This window comes from Mycena indigotica (assembly GCF_014461135.1).
Source record: "Mycena indigotica strain 171206Taipei chromosome Unknown Mind.scaff0011, whole genome shotgun sequence".
Lineage (NCBI taxonomy): Eukaryota > Fungi > Basidiomycota > Agaricomycetes > Agaricales > Mycenaceae > Mycena > Mycena indigotica.
This window is the reverse complement of record NW_023503010.1, coordinates 218,964-235,117: the sequence shown is the minus strand read 5'-3', so window position 1 is coordinate 235,117 and position 16,154 is coordinate 218,964.

The following is a 16,154-nucleotide window of genomic DNA, read 5'->3' as shown; positions in this document are numbered from 1 at the left end:
CTGACGCTGAGGATGAGAATGACGGGGCGGTCAGCTCTAGCTATCTCGATGTTCCTCCACCCTCATCTATGACCGAGTTAGAGTCTGCCATTCATCGAGTCATGGTGTCTCTCGTCTGCTGCCTGGCGACAGGCCCCGCCGCAGCAAATTTTTCTCTCCTCTCCTCGTCTTCGTCGTCCTCGCCAGTCTTCGAATGACGGCGGCCTTCGTCCCGCCACTACCATCACGCAGCGTATTGCTCATTTTATCTATGGGGGGCGCGGTACGCTGCTTCTCGAGATTGAAAATCACCTCGATGCAGATCCTACTTTGTCTTTTCCCGAAGTCCACGAGCACTTCAAGAAGTACCACCTTAGTGCTTTCCCTTCCCCTTTGTCTGGCCTTTTCCAGACTTTCGTCCTTCTCCGAGTCATCGCCAACACTGAAACTACGCCATTCATTGGACGCTGGCTCAATGCTGACCATACCTTGATCGACTGGGGTGGCAAATCAGTTTCTCTCGACGTTATACGCAGGCCCTACGATGCTCTTTTGGAGGACATATCCGATATTATTTGCAATCGCCTCTTTTACCGCAAACCTATTCCCGCCGACCTCTCTGCCGATTTCTTTCGTGATCGCGTCCTCCTCGATCCGCATTCTAATGTTTCTATTGGGTTTTGCGCCTTAGACCTCCCCGACAATCATCTTTGCAGCTCCGATGATGTTAGCCGGCGATATATTCTCTGGCTGATCCATAACTGTCCGGATAATTTCGTACCTTTACCGGATGGCCAGATTCGTTGGCGGGAGCCCGCGGCACGCCAAATTATGCAAGCGCTCGATGAGCTTACGTTAAAGATGGCTTTAGCCGCTCAGATCGGTTCTCCTTGCCTCTTCCGTGCCTCGGAATTGGCCAGTCTCTCGTTACGCCAGGTGGCTCGTAGCACCTACCGCAACTTTCAGATAGTCTTTCAGATCCCGACCTTTGTGTCAATTCTGGACAAGACTAGCCACCATCGTCTTGATGTCCGGCACATCCCTGCCTGTCCTCCTCCGCTTCTTGCGCGCATCTTTCTCCAGGCCGCTGTGTTCTTTCGCCCTGTTCAGATATCCATCGCAAAAGCTTTTGTATCCCCCGCCTCCGCCGAACTATTTCATACGGCTTTATGGCCTACCCTGCATGGTACCCTGCGTGGATCGACTCTCTCATCAGAACTCGGGAGGATCACCGAGAGAACATTAGGCGTTCGCCTGACTGTCGTTTCCTGGCGTAAATTTGTTGCTTTCATTCTCAAGCAGCTCGTGACTCGCAATGATCTCAATCATGCGGCCTCTTTTGTGGATGCTATGGCCAGCCACAGCTCCTCCGTTGCCCGCAAGCATTATGATCAAGATATCGGTATTCAGTCTGGGGTCGACATTTCACATCTCCAGCATATCATGCTTTTATGCCGCGAGTGGCAGATCCTGATCGGCGTTGATCGCGGCGAACCGCTCCCAATCAAGCCTGTTGGCGGCGCTGCCGCCGTTGCCGCCCCGCCTAGGCCCCGGACACCTCTCCGCTGCTGCTGAACCTATTGTACCTCCCCGCTGGGCCTGCTACCACTCCCGACGCATTTCTCCAGTACCTTGCCTCTTTCCGCCAGGACCTCCTCTCTGCTATGGGCACTTCCATTCGTGCTGAATTTATAACTCAGCAGTCTATCTACTTCCCGCCGCCTGAACCCATTTATGCTTCGCATGAGTTGCGGCAAGTGTCCAATGTCGTGGTTCAGCCATGCCGCCGTGCACAGCTTAGAGTTCTTACTGGAGACCCTAGTGCGGAGTTCGTCTGTGTTGAACAGGCACTGTTCATGGAGAAATTGGCTACCAATCCTTGCAATCTACTAGCGATACCTGGTGTGGTTCCGGTAAGACTTGGCTCACTCTTTCTTGTCTCCGATCCCTGGCACCCGGAAAACAGCTCATTTGGGTGATTCCCGTCTCGGGTTTGCAGCAGGACTTTGTTCGTTGTGCAACCTCCGCCGGCCTTGTTGTGGCAGAGTGGCGACCTGGTGGGAAATTCAATCCGGACGCCCGATGTTATCTGGGTCACCATTGAGCATGTTGCGTTCGATGATTTTGTCTCCTTTGTTCGAACCCGTGCTCTTATGGACAAGATCTGGTGGGTGGCCATCGACGAGGTGCACAAGTTCTGGACCGACCTCCGCTTCCGCCCCGCCTTTGCTTCCGTTTTTGTCCTCTCCCGCCTTCGTGTCCGACTCCTCGCTTTAACCGCAACTCTTCCTCCGCATTTGTTGCCTGAATTCCTTCAGTTATCTGGGTTACCTGTGTGGGACATCATACGTATGCCCGTTGCACGAAGTAACGTCGCTCTCCATGTCCATCCCATTCTACCCAACACAGATCAGTTGGTGCTGGAGGCTGTTGCATTTGTTAATCGCACCCTCCCGTCGTTGCGCCACACCGAGCGTATTATGGTATTTTGCAGAACACGCTCTCTGGCGCAGCGCGTCGCGGGAGTCCTTGCACACAACGGCCTACCTTTCCATCAGGCCCGCCGACCGCACACCCGAACTCGTCGCGGACCTTAAAGCGCATTTTTCGGGCTGGTACGATCATGCACAACCCCCTGTGATGATATCCACTTCTATCCTTGGCACCGGCGTGGACTTCCCTTCCGTCACACACGTTGTCCTTGTCGGTCAACCGTTTTCATTGTTCGACTATGAGCAACAGTGTCACCGAGTCTCGCGCGATAATCGTCGCGGCGAAGTCCATCTGTTCCCAGTTTCTGGCTTGGGCCGCTTCGAGGACGAGGACGAGTTGTCTGCTTTAGATTATGGGTGTGATGTGCTTTCGGACATGATATCTTCTGGTCACCAGTGTCGTCGTGCGGCAACTTCTGTCTGGTTTGATGGCGTCTACACCAACTGCATGACTACTCCCCGTACATGCCCTGGACCCGTCCAACTCTGTGATGTTTGTCAGGCTCAGACGCAAGCTATTCCTAGGCCGCTTACTCCTCCCGCTCTTGCGGACACTCGTATGGTTGTCGGCCGCCGACAGCGTTACTCCCGATGCAGCCTATAGTGACGGCACCCGTTGCTCCCCCGACTACGGGGCCTTCCACGCCTACATTGAAACGCGCCCGAGGTCCATCCTTTTCTGAGCCGGCGACAGCTGCCTTTTCTCGTGGGCCCCTTCTCCCTACTGCTTTCAAGCCGTTCGTTGCACTTTTTCCCTTTGACCTATTGTTGAAATTTTTTTCCCGAGGCTTCCCTTTTGGCTTCTCGTTCTCACACTGTGTTCCCCCCCTCCTCAGTGGGTTTTTTAACCCCCCTATTCTCGTCTGTCTCCTTGACACTCTTCCGCAGATATCCACCGCCTCCCCGCACAAGGTCGCCTATTCTGCAATCCTCTGGCGCTGATTGTCCGACTGTGTGAGTCCTTCTCTTCTTACCCTTTTGTTGCCTCTGCTCATTACTTTGCCTTCCCCTCCCTCCATCTCAGTGATCGGTTACTCATGAGCCGCGGCGATCAGTTGCTTCCTCGCCTATTGCAGCAGGATCATGTATGGCCTGTCCGCGTTCAAGTTCTTCGCGGCTTTTGGGCTGGGTGTATGGAAAAGCTGGTGGACCTTTGTCCTCGTTGTTGGGTTCTTGGCTGCCCTCCGCCTCATTCCCATTCCGTTGACCAGTGTGTTTCTGGTCCTCCCGTCGCCGACTGGTCTGGTCATTTTCGGCAGTATATATCAGGAGGCTATTGTTATGACTGCACTGGCGCCCAATGGCAGGACGGTTGGCACCCTGAACATGGATGTGGTGGCGTCCAGTCTCACTTTGTTTCGCGCTCTGTCTCACGTCTGGCTGCACCATACCCCTCTTCAACTTCCTCTTTCCCGTTTCTCCCTTCTGTCTCCTCCATATTGGCGTGAACCCAAGTTTTGGCAATGGGCATCGTTGCCTGTACCGGACCATGGGCCGCTACGCCGGTGGCACTTACTATTCCTTTGGCTACTACATCATCGTGGGCTTTCCGCTGCCGCCAGAATTACGTGTACTCTTTAATTCAAGTGATTTGTGACCATCGTGTTACTTTGATCAAACATGTCTGCCTCCGCCCTCCATCTCCTCCGAAATATCCTCGTCGCGGAGGAAGAGTTTTCTTGTCTCGTTGACTCAGGCCACCTCCTCAACACTCCGGAGACGAGGCTACGCTGTCAAATTGACGGTATTCGTACTCGCAACCGTGTCCCTCTTGCTCTCCGCGATCCTTCCTCTCGTCCCGATGCCGCCTCTGATGCCGCCTCTGATGCCGCCTCTGATGCCGCCTCTGATGCCGCCCGCCGATGCCGCCGCCCGATGCCGCCGCCGATGCCGCCACCTCGGACCCTCGTACTGTCAGTTCCACCACCCAAGTGCTTCTGTCCTAATTTTGCCTATGTTCCGCTACATTACAGGTTCGCTCCGATCCCCTCGCTTCTCTCTCCGCCCTTCGTGATGGTATTGTTCGTCGCTTGACTGTTGGTGCACGCTTGGCTGCTCCGCTCACCTCCCACTTCCTTTGCGACTCTATCCTTAATGGGCACATGTCGCTTTCTTCTCTTCCCATTATGGAGCAGTACCTCTTCCATCTCATGCGAGGCTACAATTTGCCCAGTTCTTCCCGCTTGTCTTCTGTGATCACCGTTATTGTTGTTTCATCTATCATTGCTAACTTTAACTCTACAAGGCATCTGTAATAGGACATATGGAGCCGTCCGACCTTTGCTCGTATACGTCCATCAGCGCTTTTCGCTTCTCCATCGCAGCCAGGCCCATCTGGCCATTCCTCACTCCAATGATCTTGCTGCCTACGAAATGGTATGTCTTATTCCACCCATTTAGTGCCCCTTCATTTTGTTTTCAGCGCCTCGACGCTTTGCTCCATAGCCATTCTCTCTCCAATTACCTCGCCGTTCGCTTCTGTCTTTTGGAAGTCATTCAGTTTCAGCATATGTGGGAGCAGCTGCCTGCGTCTCATCGTGCAGTCCATAACATGCGCCTGTACATTTACTCTCATCCCGACCTCTACGACCCCTCTAATGGCCACGAGCATAACCTTCAGCATGCGTCCTCGCCTCCCCGTGAACAGCATCGCAAACACTTTATCAAACACACCCTGGTAGAACGGACGCTTCACCGGCAGATGGTCTACAAACTTTATCGCCAGGTAGGTGCGCCATTATCTATTACCTACTTTCTGGTTCCGCTCTCTCTCTCTCTTTCACTCTCTTTTGGCGCTGTGCCTTTTCATTTCTTCCGTCTTAGCAATCCCATTCACACGTTCTTTAGTTTGGCACCTCTTTTTTGTTGCACCCTTGGTCACATTTCCAGCTTTCCCCGCGTTTCAGGTCTCTCGTCAATTTATTTTTACCAGTTTTTTCCGCCTCTTCCTTTCGAGCAGCTGTGCGTGCCAGGGAGCCAGGTAGCCATGCGGTCCTCTCAGCAATTCTAGGAAAGATGATGTCCTCTTCGGACTTTGACGTATTTTTGGCTCGTCTTGCAGACTGCCGGGATCGTGTCTATCGTGCATCGTAGACAGCAACAGCGATTTCTTGTTTTATTTTTTGCAATCTTCGTTCTTCCTTGCCACGTGCACTCAGCCCGCCAGCTGTCCTCTGGGCGTCATTATCGTGAGAACCCGTCTTGCGTCTTTCCTCCACGTTGCAACCATGCCTCTTGTTCGCATTCTCTCTCGTCTTTCTTCTGCACTCAAATATGCCCTCGGTCGTCTTGTGGCGGGTAGCGATCGTACCCTCATGTCTGTTCCCCTCAGCATGCGCAATTTGCAGCACCGGGCTATTGTCGACCTCCCTGCATACATGCCTTCCCGCCAGGTCCTGGACTGGCAGGCAGACGTTCGGTTGCTCCCTCATCCTACTTGGACTCGGGTGACAAGAGTTACTCACTACAAGACGGGTGACCCATCCCAGGGCACTCACGAACTTTTGGGTGTTGATGTTTCCACTACTCTTCCCACTGGGGAGCAGTTTTCCACCAGCTACAAAATCCATCGTACCTCCAGGCGCGCTGCATCTATCGACAGCTCGGATTCGTGCTTGGTTGACCGCCACCCGGACAGCGTAGCTCAGGATAGGGTCCATCTGTTCCACGATCCTCAGGCGATTCCCATTGGCGCAAGGCAAGGCACACCGCGCTACTCTTGCCAGCCAGACTCCAAGGCCAATATCGACAGTGGGCCGACAGTCCAGTTTTTGCCTTCTGCTCCTTTCATTGTCCACTCTATGACCTACGACGATGGAAGTGGTCCCGACATTAGCCAGCTTTGCTCGGTCGTCGTTGCCGCCCACCAGCGTCAGAAGGCCTACGACGCCCTCACTGCGTCCTGTTTTAACTTTGCTGCTGCCATCTACAACCTTCTACGGTTCCTCTTTCCTCCTTCCGCCACAGTCCCTGGAGGATTGCAGCAAGGTACCGTGTTCCGCCTAGTCAGTCAACCAGCAATCGCCAGCACCTTGTACATGGTTGGTGCCATACCTGACCCTCCCACGGAACACGACATGCCCACTCTGCTCGCGCTCTACACCGAGGCGTTACAGGCCTCTGCGGACTTCGTTTCTGAATCAGCTGCGCGTGATTTTCATCATCAGGATTACCCCAATGTCATCTCCGACCGCGACTATTGGCAGCAGCGTGCCCTCCGTGCCAAGTAGTAAATTCGGCACTCTCATCGCATCTGGACTCTCTTCCCTCTGGGCCGCCGTCTGTTGTGTAGGGCTTGGGCCACTGTGACGCTGGTACTTGTCTTCTACCCTTTGTTGACGGTAGTGAGCCCGTTGGTTTTTGTCGTTGTTCTTATTGTCCTTGAGTTTCCCTTATAGACACTCACTTAGCCAGACGCAACAATATCATACGCTTTACCCTCATGCTCTCTTTGTTCCCCTCCTACGCTCTGTCCGCCCTGGCCACTTTGGCAAGCGTGATGACTGGCATCAAAAAAACAAGACAAACAAAATGTCACATAAATAAGGTGCTGTCATTCGACATTCATGGCCCTCGGCCTCTTCTACTCTTCGTTCTCTTCGTCGCTACTGCTCCACCAGCTCCCCAGCCATTCCCAGTCGCCATCCTTCATCCTGCGGTGCCTTTCGAAGGGACTTTCGTGTGCACAGTATTCTGCGTGCCGTGTGAGTCGGCCTCGGCACCGCGCCAATCGATCCACAGTTTCGCGGCCCAGGCTTTCCACTAGCTCTCTTGTGCAGTCCTGATAGTCCTCGCCGTTATGGGTGCAGATTGTGATCGTTGTCGCGCAAGGTAAATCTGCGTCTTTAACCCTTGCTAGGATTCGGCGCAAGCTCTCCCATGGGTGTGGCAGCGTCGATCGTTCACTTGGTTGGTGGTGGGTTATTCTGTATGGCAGTTGCGCTATCTGGATGTTCTTCATCTTAGACATCTTCGTCGTCCTCAGCACACACGCCAGCACTCTTTCATCCGCCACTCTCAGGTAGCTTAGTCTTGGCGCCATCTCGACAATTCCTCGGCATTCGCCAGGTGCGGCAGTTTCCAGTCGTCCGATATCCAGCTTTTCTATCGTGCTTCCTCTTTCCTCCAGTAGGCGCTGTACTCCGTTGCACATTCTCCCTTTCACGCTCACGCATTTTAGCGGTGTGCGGCCCAATTCTAGTCTCTTCAGTAGCGCATCGTGCAGATTATCTGTCCTGTCGTGTCCCAAATTGGAGATGTGCAACGAGTGGAGCATCGGTAGGAGACGTCTTCGTTCCCTCTTGTTTAGTTCTTCAGCATTTCCTTTGCATCTGTTCACGTCCAGTCCTAGAGCTTCTAGTGTCGGCGGCAGTTGTTGGAGGATATCGTCGATTGATTTTGTGTCGTGCTCCGGGCCGAAGAACAAGTACAGGTATCGTAGGGACGGTAGACATTGCAGTGCCTTCATTACTTGCTGGTCGCTGTCGTCTTCGCATCCTTTCTTTATAGCATATTGCCTTGACGTTAGGTATATTGTGTGTAGTCGTCCCCACGTTTTAGTGTCGTCTTTCAAGATGCCCGCTACGTCTTTGCATGACCAGGTCGCCAGCATTCGTAAATGGTGATGCAAATGTTCACTCGTTTTGAGTGTCCGCAGTCCCTGGCGTCCTCCGCTAGATTCTTCCAGTAACACCATCGTCTCATACAGCACTTCCGTTGCCACCTGTCGCATGCGACGGCAGCTCCCGATTAGACTAGCTAAGCTTCTCGTTGGAAGTTCGCGGGCGATTACCACAGCGAGTTCTGGTGGTATAGTGTTTAGACTGGCCATTCTTGTCAAGTTTCGCCACGTCACGTGTCCTTCTTGCCCGCCATTCGTGGCTTTATGTCAGGGTGTTACTGTCGAAGCACATTGCTGATCATCTTACCCCCGTCTCATTTTTTTGCCATGTCCTGCTCTTTTGCCTCGCGCCCACTTCATCAAACTAGGATCTTTGGCGGTCAAGCCATAGTGGCGTCACGGCGGCGTCACGGCGGCACCCGTCACAGCGGCATCACGGCGGCACCCGTCACAGCGGCATCACAGCGGCACCCGTCATAGCGGCATCACAGCGGCACCCTTCACTGCGGTAAGTCCTTTGGCCGAACTCTAATCCGTTTACAAACCATTAGCGTGAGTAATCATGTACAATAAAATACAGTGTCGTGTTGTCCCAATCCGCCCTCTCCTCGCCCTCAGGCTGTGTAATAACACTATGGAATTCCCTAGTGAAACTGTTTTACCTTGTTGTTTCGTCCTTACTCGTCCGCATTATCTTCATCTGTCGACATTTCCAGTGTTCCTGGCTCTTCTGGTATTCCTCCCGTTACTCTGTGGTATTTCTGCCAGGACGTTTCGTGTTTGCAGCCCTGGCCGAAGCACGTTTCCACTAGGCGTGCCCGTGTATTTGCTGGTACCCCTTTGCTAGCCATCCGTGCGTCCAACTCCTGCCCTTCCGGTCTGAAGTCGTGCAGGCACACGCTCAGTGTTCCCCCTTTGCCCCTTTGACATGTCTTACGCAGTAGGCCAATCAAGCGGTCCACCGGCACTTTGCTGCGCTTTGTCCATACCACTCGAGCGGGCAAGCATTCGACGTGGATGTGCTCCAGCCTGGTGATGTCTATTGCTCTCCCGACGTCCTTCAGCGCTCCTGGCGTTAGCACCACTATACGCTTCAGTTGCGGTAAGAGGCGTTTTATTCTTCCCCCTTTTGCTACCATGTCTTCTCCCGCAAACTGCGTCGGCGCAGTCACGGATGTCCAGAGTCTCTACGTGGCCTCCCGATCTTTCCAGTATTCCCATCGCACCCGTGCACAGCTTGCCGCTTAGCGTTATGCTTTTGAGCTGAGGTCCGATTCGCATGTCCACGCAGTCGCCCGACATCTTCGTATAAAATTCGGACAATGGTCGGTCGTCGGTGCCCATGATACTGAGTGACTCTAGACTATTCCATCTCACTTTTGTTCCAATTGGACCCTTGCAGTACAGGGCGCTGGCGGGGCAGTCCGGGATATGTATTGCGAGGTGTCGTAGTTGATTAGGACTTTGTACCACAGCTTCGAGGATTTGCGGTATAGAGTAGTCGTCGGTGAAGTGCAGGCAGAGTTCTTCCAAGCTTGGGATCTTGTTCAATGCCTGGATTACCGAAGGGTCGTTTACCACCGGCTGTGGCAGTTCCAAGTGTAGCGTCTTTAGCTTTACCCATTCGTCGCCAGCCCTCCAGATGTGTTCCGCGAGTCTTGGATTTACCCATGTCGTCAATGATTCTACATGCCGTTTTGTAGATGGCATTCGGTCGAAGTGCTCCCAGCCTTTCCTTCCTTTCGGGCCTCGTATCAGTGTCGTGTGTGCTCGTATAGCTCTCGTAATGCCGCGCTATGCCAGAATCGGTTTGCAAGTGCCAGATTCTGTACGCTGTACGGTGGTAGCAGCTTCGTTATTGTGGTTGCGACCTCGATAGGTACTTCCTTCCAGGTCATGGTCGTAATACCTTGAGTTATCCTGCTTTGGTCATCAGTTTACCATATTGTCTGTCTGCCGACCATTGCCTACGCATCACTGCCGACAATTGTGCGGCAGTCACTGACGATTCGTTGTCATAATAACATACAATGTCTTCCCTTTTTCAGTCCGTGTCTCCCCATCCTGAGGATTCCTCCAGCTGCTGCTCCATTACTCGTAGGTACCTTTCGTATGTCGATTCTTCTCCGCATGGACGGCCAAAGCATATATTCACCAGTCGTTCACGTGCGTCACCCACCCCCGCCATACCCGCCAACCTCTCTTCTATTTCCCTTGCGCTCGCACCCACCCCGTGAAGGCAGAGGCCAACTGTTGCCTTTGACGCCCGTTTCTTTACATTCTTCAGCAGGCTAGCCAATCGTCTTGTTGGGACTTTGGCGGCGCTGTCGTTTCCTCCGTCGTCCACCGCAATGCGTGTGACGTGGATGTGTCGTAGGTGCGAGAGGTCGGTAGACCTTCCCAAAATGCGCAGCGCATAGTCACTATCCACGACCAATTCTTCCAGTTTTGGTAGCCCCTTCAGCATTTCGGCCAAGTATAAGCTCGCTTCCCCACCCGCCCGTTCCATCCGCACCCCGCGTATGTCCAGTCTTGACACCCATGCCCCTGTCCTTTCTAGTACGTGCAATATCACTCTTGACTCTGTATTGCCATCCAGTGATATCGTTTTCAGGTTTGGTCCTACGCGCACGTCCACCCAGTCCGCGAATAACTCGTGGTAAAACTCTGTCAGCGTGTTCTCGTCTCCGCCTGCTATCGTCAGACTTTCTAGTCCTTCCCACTGCAACGCGCTTGGCGGTCGCTTCCCTTGACTCTGTAGTGGTGTCTTGACGCAGTTTGGCAGGTGGATGGTGAGGGATCGTAGCTGTGGTGGGCAGTTGATGGTCAGGTCCACTATGTCCCCCATAGAGTATTTGTGCCCGTCGAAGTGCAGTAACAGTGTTTGTAGACTTGTGAGTCTCCCGAGAGCTTTCATCACGGCGCCCGCTTGCCTCCGAGTGCATTGCGTTCGTCGTGGCAAATGTAGCCACATTGACGCCAAGTTATTCCAGTCGGCAGGCCCTTCGCCAATCTGTCTCCAGATGTCGTCGCACATCCAAGTCGCTAGCCAACGCACGTGCGCTCTGGTCGATGCGTTTTTGCCAAGTGCCCCCAACCTGCGGTTCCCTTCCTTCCAATTGGCAGTATCACGTGTCGGTACATCTCCTGGATTGTTATTTCGTACCAGAACCGGGACGTTAATGCCAAGTTCGCCAGACTGTAACGAGGCACTAGGCTTGCTATTTCCAGAGCTAGCTCAGCGGGTAGGCAGTAGATGGTCATGGCAAAGTGTCAAGGCGTTCTTACGTTACCAGTCTCGTGTCAGTACTTCTATTTGCGGTTACTCCTCTTGCCGATCACTGCCGCTGTGCCGCCTTCCGTTACCTCGGCCCTTATGCCGCTTACACAGGCACTTTTGCACTTCACTTCCTACATTGCCTTGTTTTGTTATTATACATCTTTCTCCCACGCTAGGTTGCATTAATCTGACCAAGCTTCAGCCTCGTTCCAATCTTCAACCGCTATTGGCCATTGTCTGTCAGCAAGTCGGTAGTGCGCGGCCCATGTCGATTCGTAACTGCAGGGATCGCCGGTGCATATGTCCGTCAGTCGCTCCTCCAGGCCCCGCGGCAGTCCTTTTGCTCCCAGTCTTTCTCGTATCTCGCTAGCGCCTGCTTTGGCGTTATGCATGCAAGCGCTCACGCTACACGTAGGCCCCATGCGGTCGTCCACCTTGACCAGTAGCGTCTTCAGTCTGTCGATGGGTTTTTGTTCATGACGCGGCCAGCTCGCCTCGTTGGGGATCGTCGCCACGTGGACGTGTTCCAGGCCTGCCAGGCATACTCTTTTTGAAGCCACGCGTAGCGAGTAGTCGTCGTCGCTAACTGTGAGTCCCGTGAGCGAGGGCACCATGTCGATTATTTTCTTCGTCTCTGCTCCACTCTTATCTTCTAGTACGGGTAAGTGTCGGATGTCCAATTCCCTCAACTTTCCCCCCCGTTCTCTCTAGTACTCTCTCTACTCCGCACCGAAATTTCCGCAGATGGCTAGCGCTCGCAGCTGCTCGCCGATTTGTGTGTCCAAATAGTCGCCGAAGAAGCCCAAGTAGAATTCGTCTATGCACCTGTTGTCGTTGCCCAGCAGGCTCAAAGCCTGCAGGTTCGGTAGCTCCAATGTGCGGCTGCCAGTCGTTGGTTTTCGCCCGCGTTTGTTGTTGCTCGTCGCTCCCTCTATGTGGATAGCCAGACAGCGGATTCGGCAGCTAACGTGCACTATCATCTCGAAAATCTCTTCGCACGTATAGGCACCAGTGAACAGTATCCACAAATTCTCTAGCTTTGGAAGCCGGTCGGTGCCTGAAAGCAATAAGCCCGCGCAGGCATCTTCGCCAGTTTGTCGCGCAACTTCCAGTCGCAGAGTCGTTAGGTTTTTCCATTTCTTGGGGAACTCCTCCAGTGACAGGCTTAGTTCTTGTCTGAATTTCGCTGTCAATGTGTGGACATGGCGTCTGGCCCATTTATCTCTCCGGAGATATTCCATTGTCGCGTCTCCAGAAGTCCCGTCGGGAATCACTGTATGCCGGTAAAGCTGTGCTGTCGTAGCGATTCGCCAGGCCGTGCAGGTAAGCGCTAGGTTCCTCAGCGCATACAGTGGTAGTAATTCGCTGATACTGCTGGCAATGTCTAGTGGCAGGTCGTAGATCGTCGGCATGCTTCGCGCCGTCACGTGTTGGCCAGGACTTTATCTCTGTTGTTATTTTACTTTCCGTTTCTTCTATTCTCTACTTGACATTCATTCTATTTTTGCTTCTGTCTGTCGCTCCCCGTCTTGTATTTTGCTCTTTTTTTATCTTTCCCCCTTTCGCCGCCGCGCCGCCGCCGCCGATTCTGCCGCCGCCGCCGCCTTTTGCCGCTGCTCATTCGTCTTCGTCTGACGAGTCGTCCCAGTATGTCTCCTCTGTGTATTTGCGTCTCGACAGCCGATTGTGACTTGTCCACGATGATTCGTAGTTGCATTTATTCCCGCCGCACACATCCACCAGTCGCGCTAAGATCTCTCTCGCTAGCCCCTTTGCACCCAGCCGGTCGCGGACTTCCTCTTTCGTGGACCTCAGCTCGTGCATACACACACTCACTGTCGCGTCGCCTATCGATGGTGCGGATTCTTCTAGCATCTCCGCTAGCCTGTCTATCGGATTCTTGTCAAATACCGGCTGCCCTTTTCTCCCTGGCACGTTCGCCACGTGAATATGTCGCAAGCCAGACAAGTCGCTCTCTGCCGCGAGCAACATGAGAGCCATGTCGTCGCCGATGATTAGCTCTTGTAGCTGTGGTACGCGTCTCATCACCTCATCGAACCTCACACTGTCCTGGTGTCCTATGCCAACCTCTGTCGATCGCATGTCGAGCCGTCACATTTTGCCCTGCTCGTTCGAGTATCTTCATCGGTCCATGCAGTCTAGAACCAGAGAGTGTCAACGTTTGGACTTTGTTTCCCACTCGGAGCTGCACGTCCTTGCCGCATAGTCTTGTGTACACCTCATTCGTTAGGTCTTCGAACGCACCCATAAGACTCAGAGATTCTAATTCTGGTAGGTACAATTCCACAGGAGTTGATTGTCGGCGTCCCTCGCGGCTTCGATAACGGGCCCGAGCTCTTTCGATGTGTATTTCTAGAGTTCGGATTTTCCGCGGGCAGCGGCTGATGATTCCCAATATGTCCTCCACTGCGTAGTCCCAGATGAACTGCATAGTTAGGGATTGCAGTGTAGGAATGCGCCCCATGTCGTGTATCAGTTGGCTTTGAACGTCCGCGATCCTCTTCGAGTAAGTCTCGTTGACCAAGTCGATGTGGAAGGTGGATAACTTCTTCCAGTCGTCGTACGCGTTCAAGCTAACACGTAGGCTTTCGCTGAAGTAAGCCAGTAGAGTCTCCGTGTACTGTCGCACCCAAGTGTTGTCTTCCCAGTATTTGAACGTTGGGTGGCCCGCCGTTCCGCTGTCCCACAGAATCGCGTTTCGATACAACTCTGGCGCTGTCGTTCTCCGCCACGCTTTCGATGTCCGTGCCAGATTCCTCAGTGCGTATAGAGGCAAAAGCCTTAGGATCATTGTCCCAAGCTCTGTCGGCAGACTCTCCATTTCACGCGGGCGACGGTATGAAATTGGTTGGGTTACAAGTTTGTGCGTCACGCTCACATAGCGGCAAGCGGCAAGCGGCAAGCGGCATTCTGACTCTTGTCGTTTTTCGACAGTTACACCAATTTTATTTCATTTTTACACTCACTGTCTATGCGCTGTCTTCTTCTGAGCCCTCGTCCCAGTCTTCCTCCTCTTTGCAGTCTCGTTGTACCAGCCGTTCGTATAGTTCCAAAGATGACTCGTATTTGCATGGGGCACCCGTGCAGATATTCGACAGGGATCGGTCGAGTTTTTCAGGTAGTCCCTTTGCTGCCATGCGTTCCCTTATGTCGGCGTCGCCCCATCTCCATTCGTGTACGCATACGCTTACTGTTGCGTCAGGCATGTGCTTTCCTGCTTTTAGCAGCAACGCCCTCAGTCTTGCCGCTGTTTTGGCCTCGCTAGCGGGTCGCCCAGGCTCTGGCGGGATGTTGCCCACGTGCACGTGACGCAGCCGCCGCGATATTCACCTTCCTCATTAGTACGTGTAGTGAATAGTCGTTATCCACAATCAGTTCCTTAAGGGATGACATCGCGCCCACAATTCTTCGCAGTGGCTCTGTGTTTCGCTCGCCGAGCACTTTCAGCAGCCGGATGTCGAGCTTCTCCACACTGGCCCCCAGGTTCTCCGTCAGCCTTGTCACGCCGCTTGCAATGTTGCCGCAGATGGTCATCGCTTTGAGTTCTTCGCTGACATGCAGTGGGCTTGTGTCGGTTGAGATCCCGAGGTAAAACTGGTCCATGATGTCGTCAGAGGTGCCCACTAGATTCAGCTCTCGCAGGCGCGGCAGCACGATCGCATTTTCCCGTCCGTGTGTGTCGTTAGTTTTGTCCCCCCTGCGTTGCCGCTCTCGATGTGAATGGATAGTGATAGTATACGTCTCGGGATGTTTCCAAGAATTTCGAAAATTTCTTGGATTTGGAACCCACATACGAAATGCAACGTCAGGTTCTCCAGTTTCGGCATGACTGTGGTACAGTTTACCATTGCGCTTTGTATCCACATCGGCACATCGCAGTAACTGGGCCCGCTCATTTCGATTCGCAGCGTCGATAGGTTGCTCCAGTCTTCCGGGGCTGTGGTGATTATTGCCAGTGACTTGAGTTGGTCACTGACTCGTAGACTCGTCGTCCCGCCGAACAGCTTCTCGTAAAACACTTCCATTTCCCCGTTATACCCCCCAAGCAAGCTTAGGCTTTTCAGCTCAGGAAGATAGAATTCGGGTGCGTCCGGTTTCCATGAGCTCTCCTCCGAGTCGGTTATTTGGAAGCCACGAACGTGAACACAAAGGCATTCGATTTTTCGTGGTGTGTGGAATAGGATGTGTAGAACTTGATCGACTTTCGGTAGTCCACAGAAATGCAGGCGTAGTTCCCTTAGGGCTTGGCAGGTTGCCCACGCACTCCATCGTTTCCTCCTCTAGCGCATCTTCGTCCTCTGCGTCCGACCGACTGTAAACTTCGAGGGAAATCGTGTGCAGGTTCTTCCATTTATCTTCTGCGCCATTCATCAGTTCTAGCAGTTTGTTATCCATCGATGCCAGCAGTGTCTCCGCCCAGCTTTTTGCATCGGCTTGCCTCTTTATGCGGTTTATTCTTGTCGTCACTGAGTGGCCTTTCAATATTACCGGGTGTCGGTACAGTGATGCAGCAGTTGTTGAATACCAGGCTTTCGATGTGCGCGCGAGATTTGCACGGGCGTAATGGGGTAGCATTGCTAAGATTTCTGTGATGACGCTTTTCGGTAAGTAGCTCGGCGAGGCCATGCTTCAAGTCGTGGCTATCTTCAGTCTTACGGTATCTTGTGGTCCCTGTCACACTTTAAAATCCACGCCGCCGCCGCCGCCGCCGCCGCCGCCGCCGCCGCAGCTACAACGTGAGACCCGTTGATATCTTCAGTCA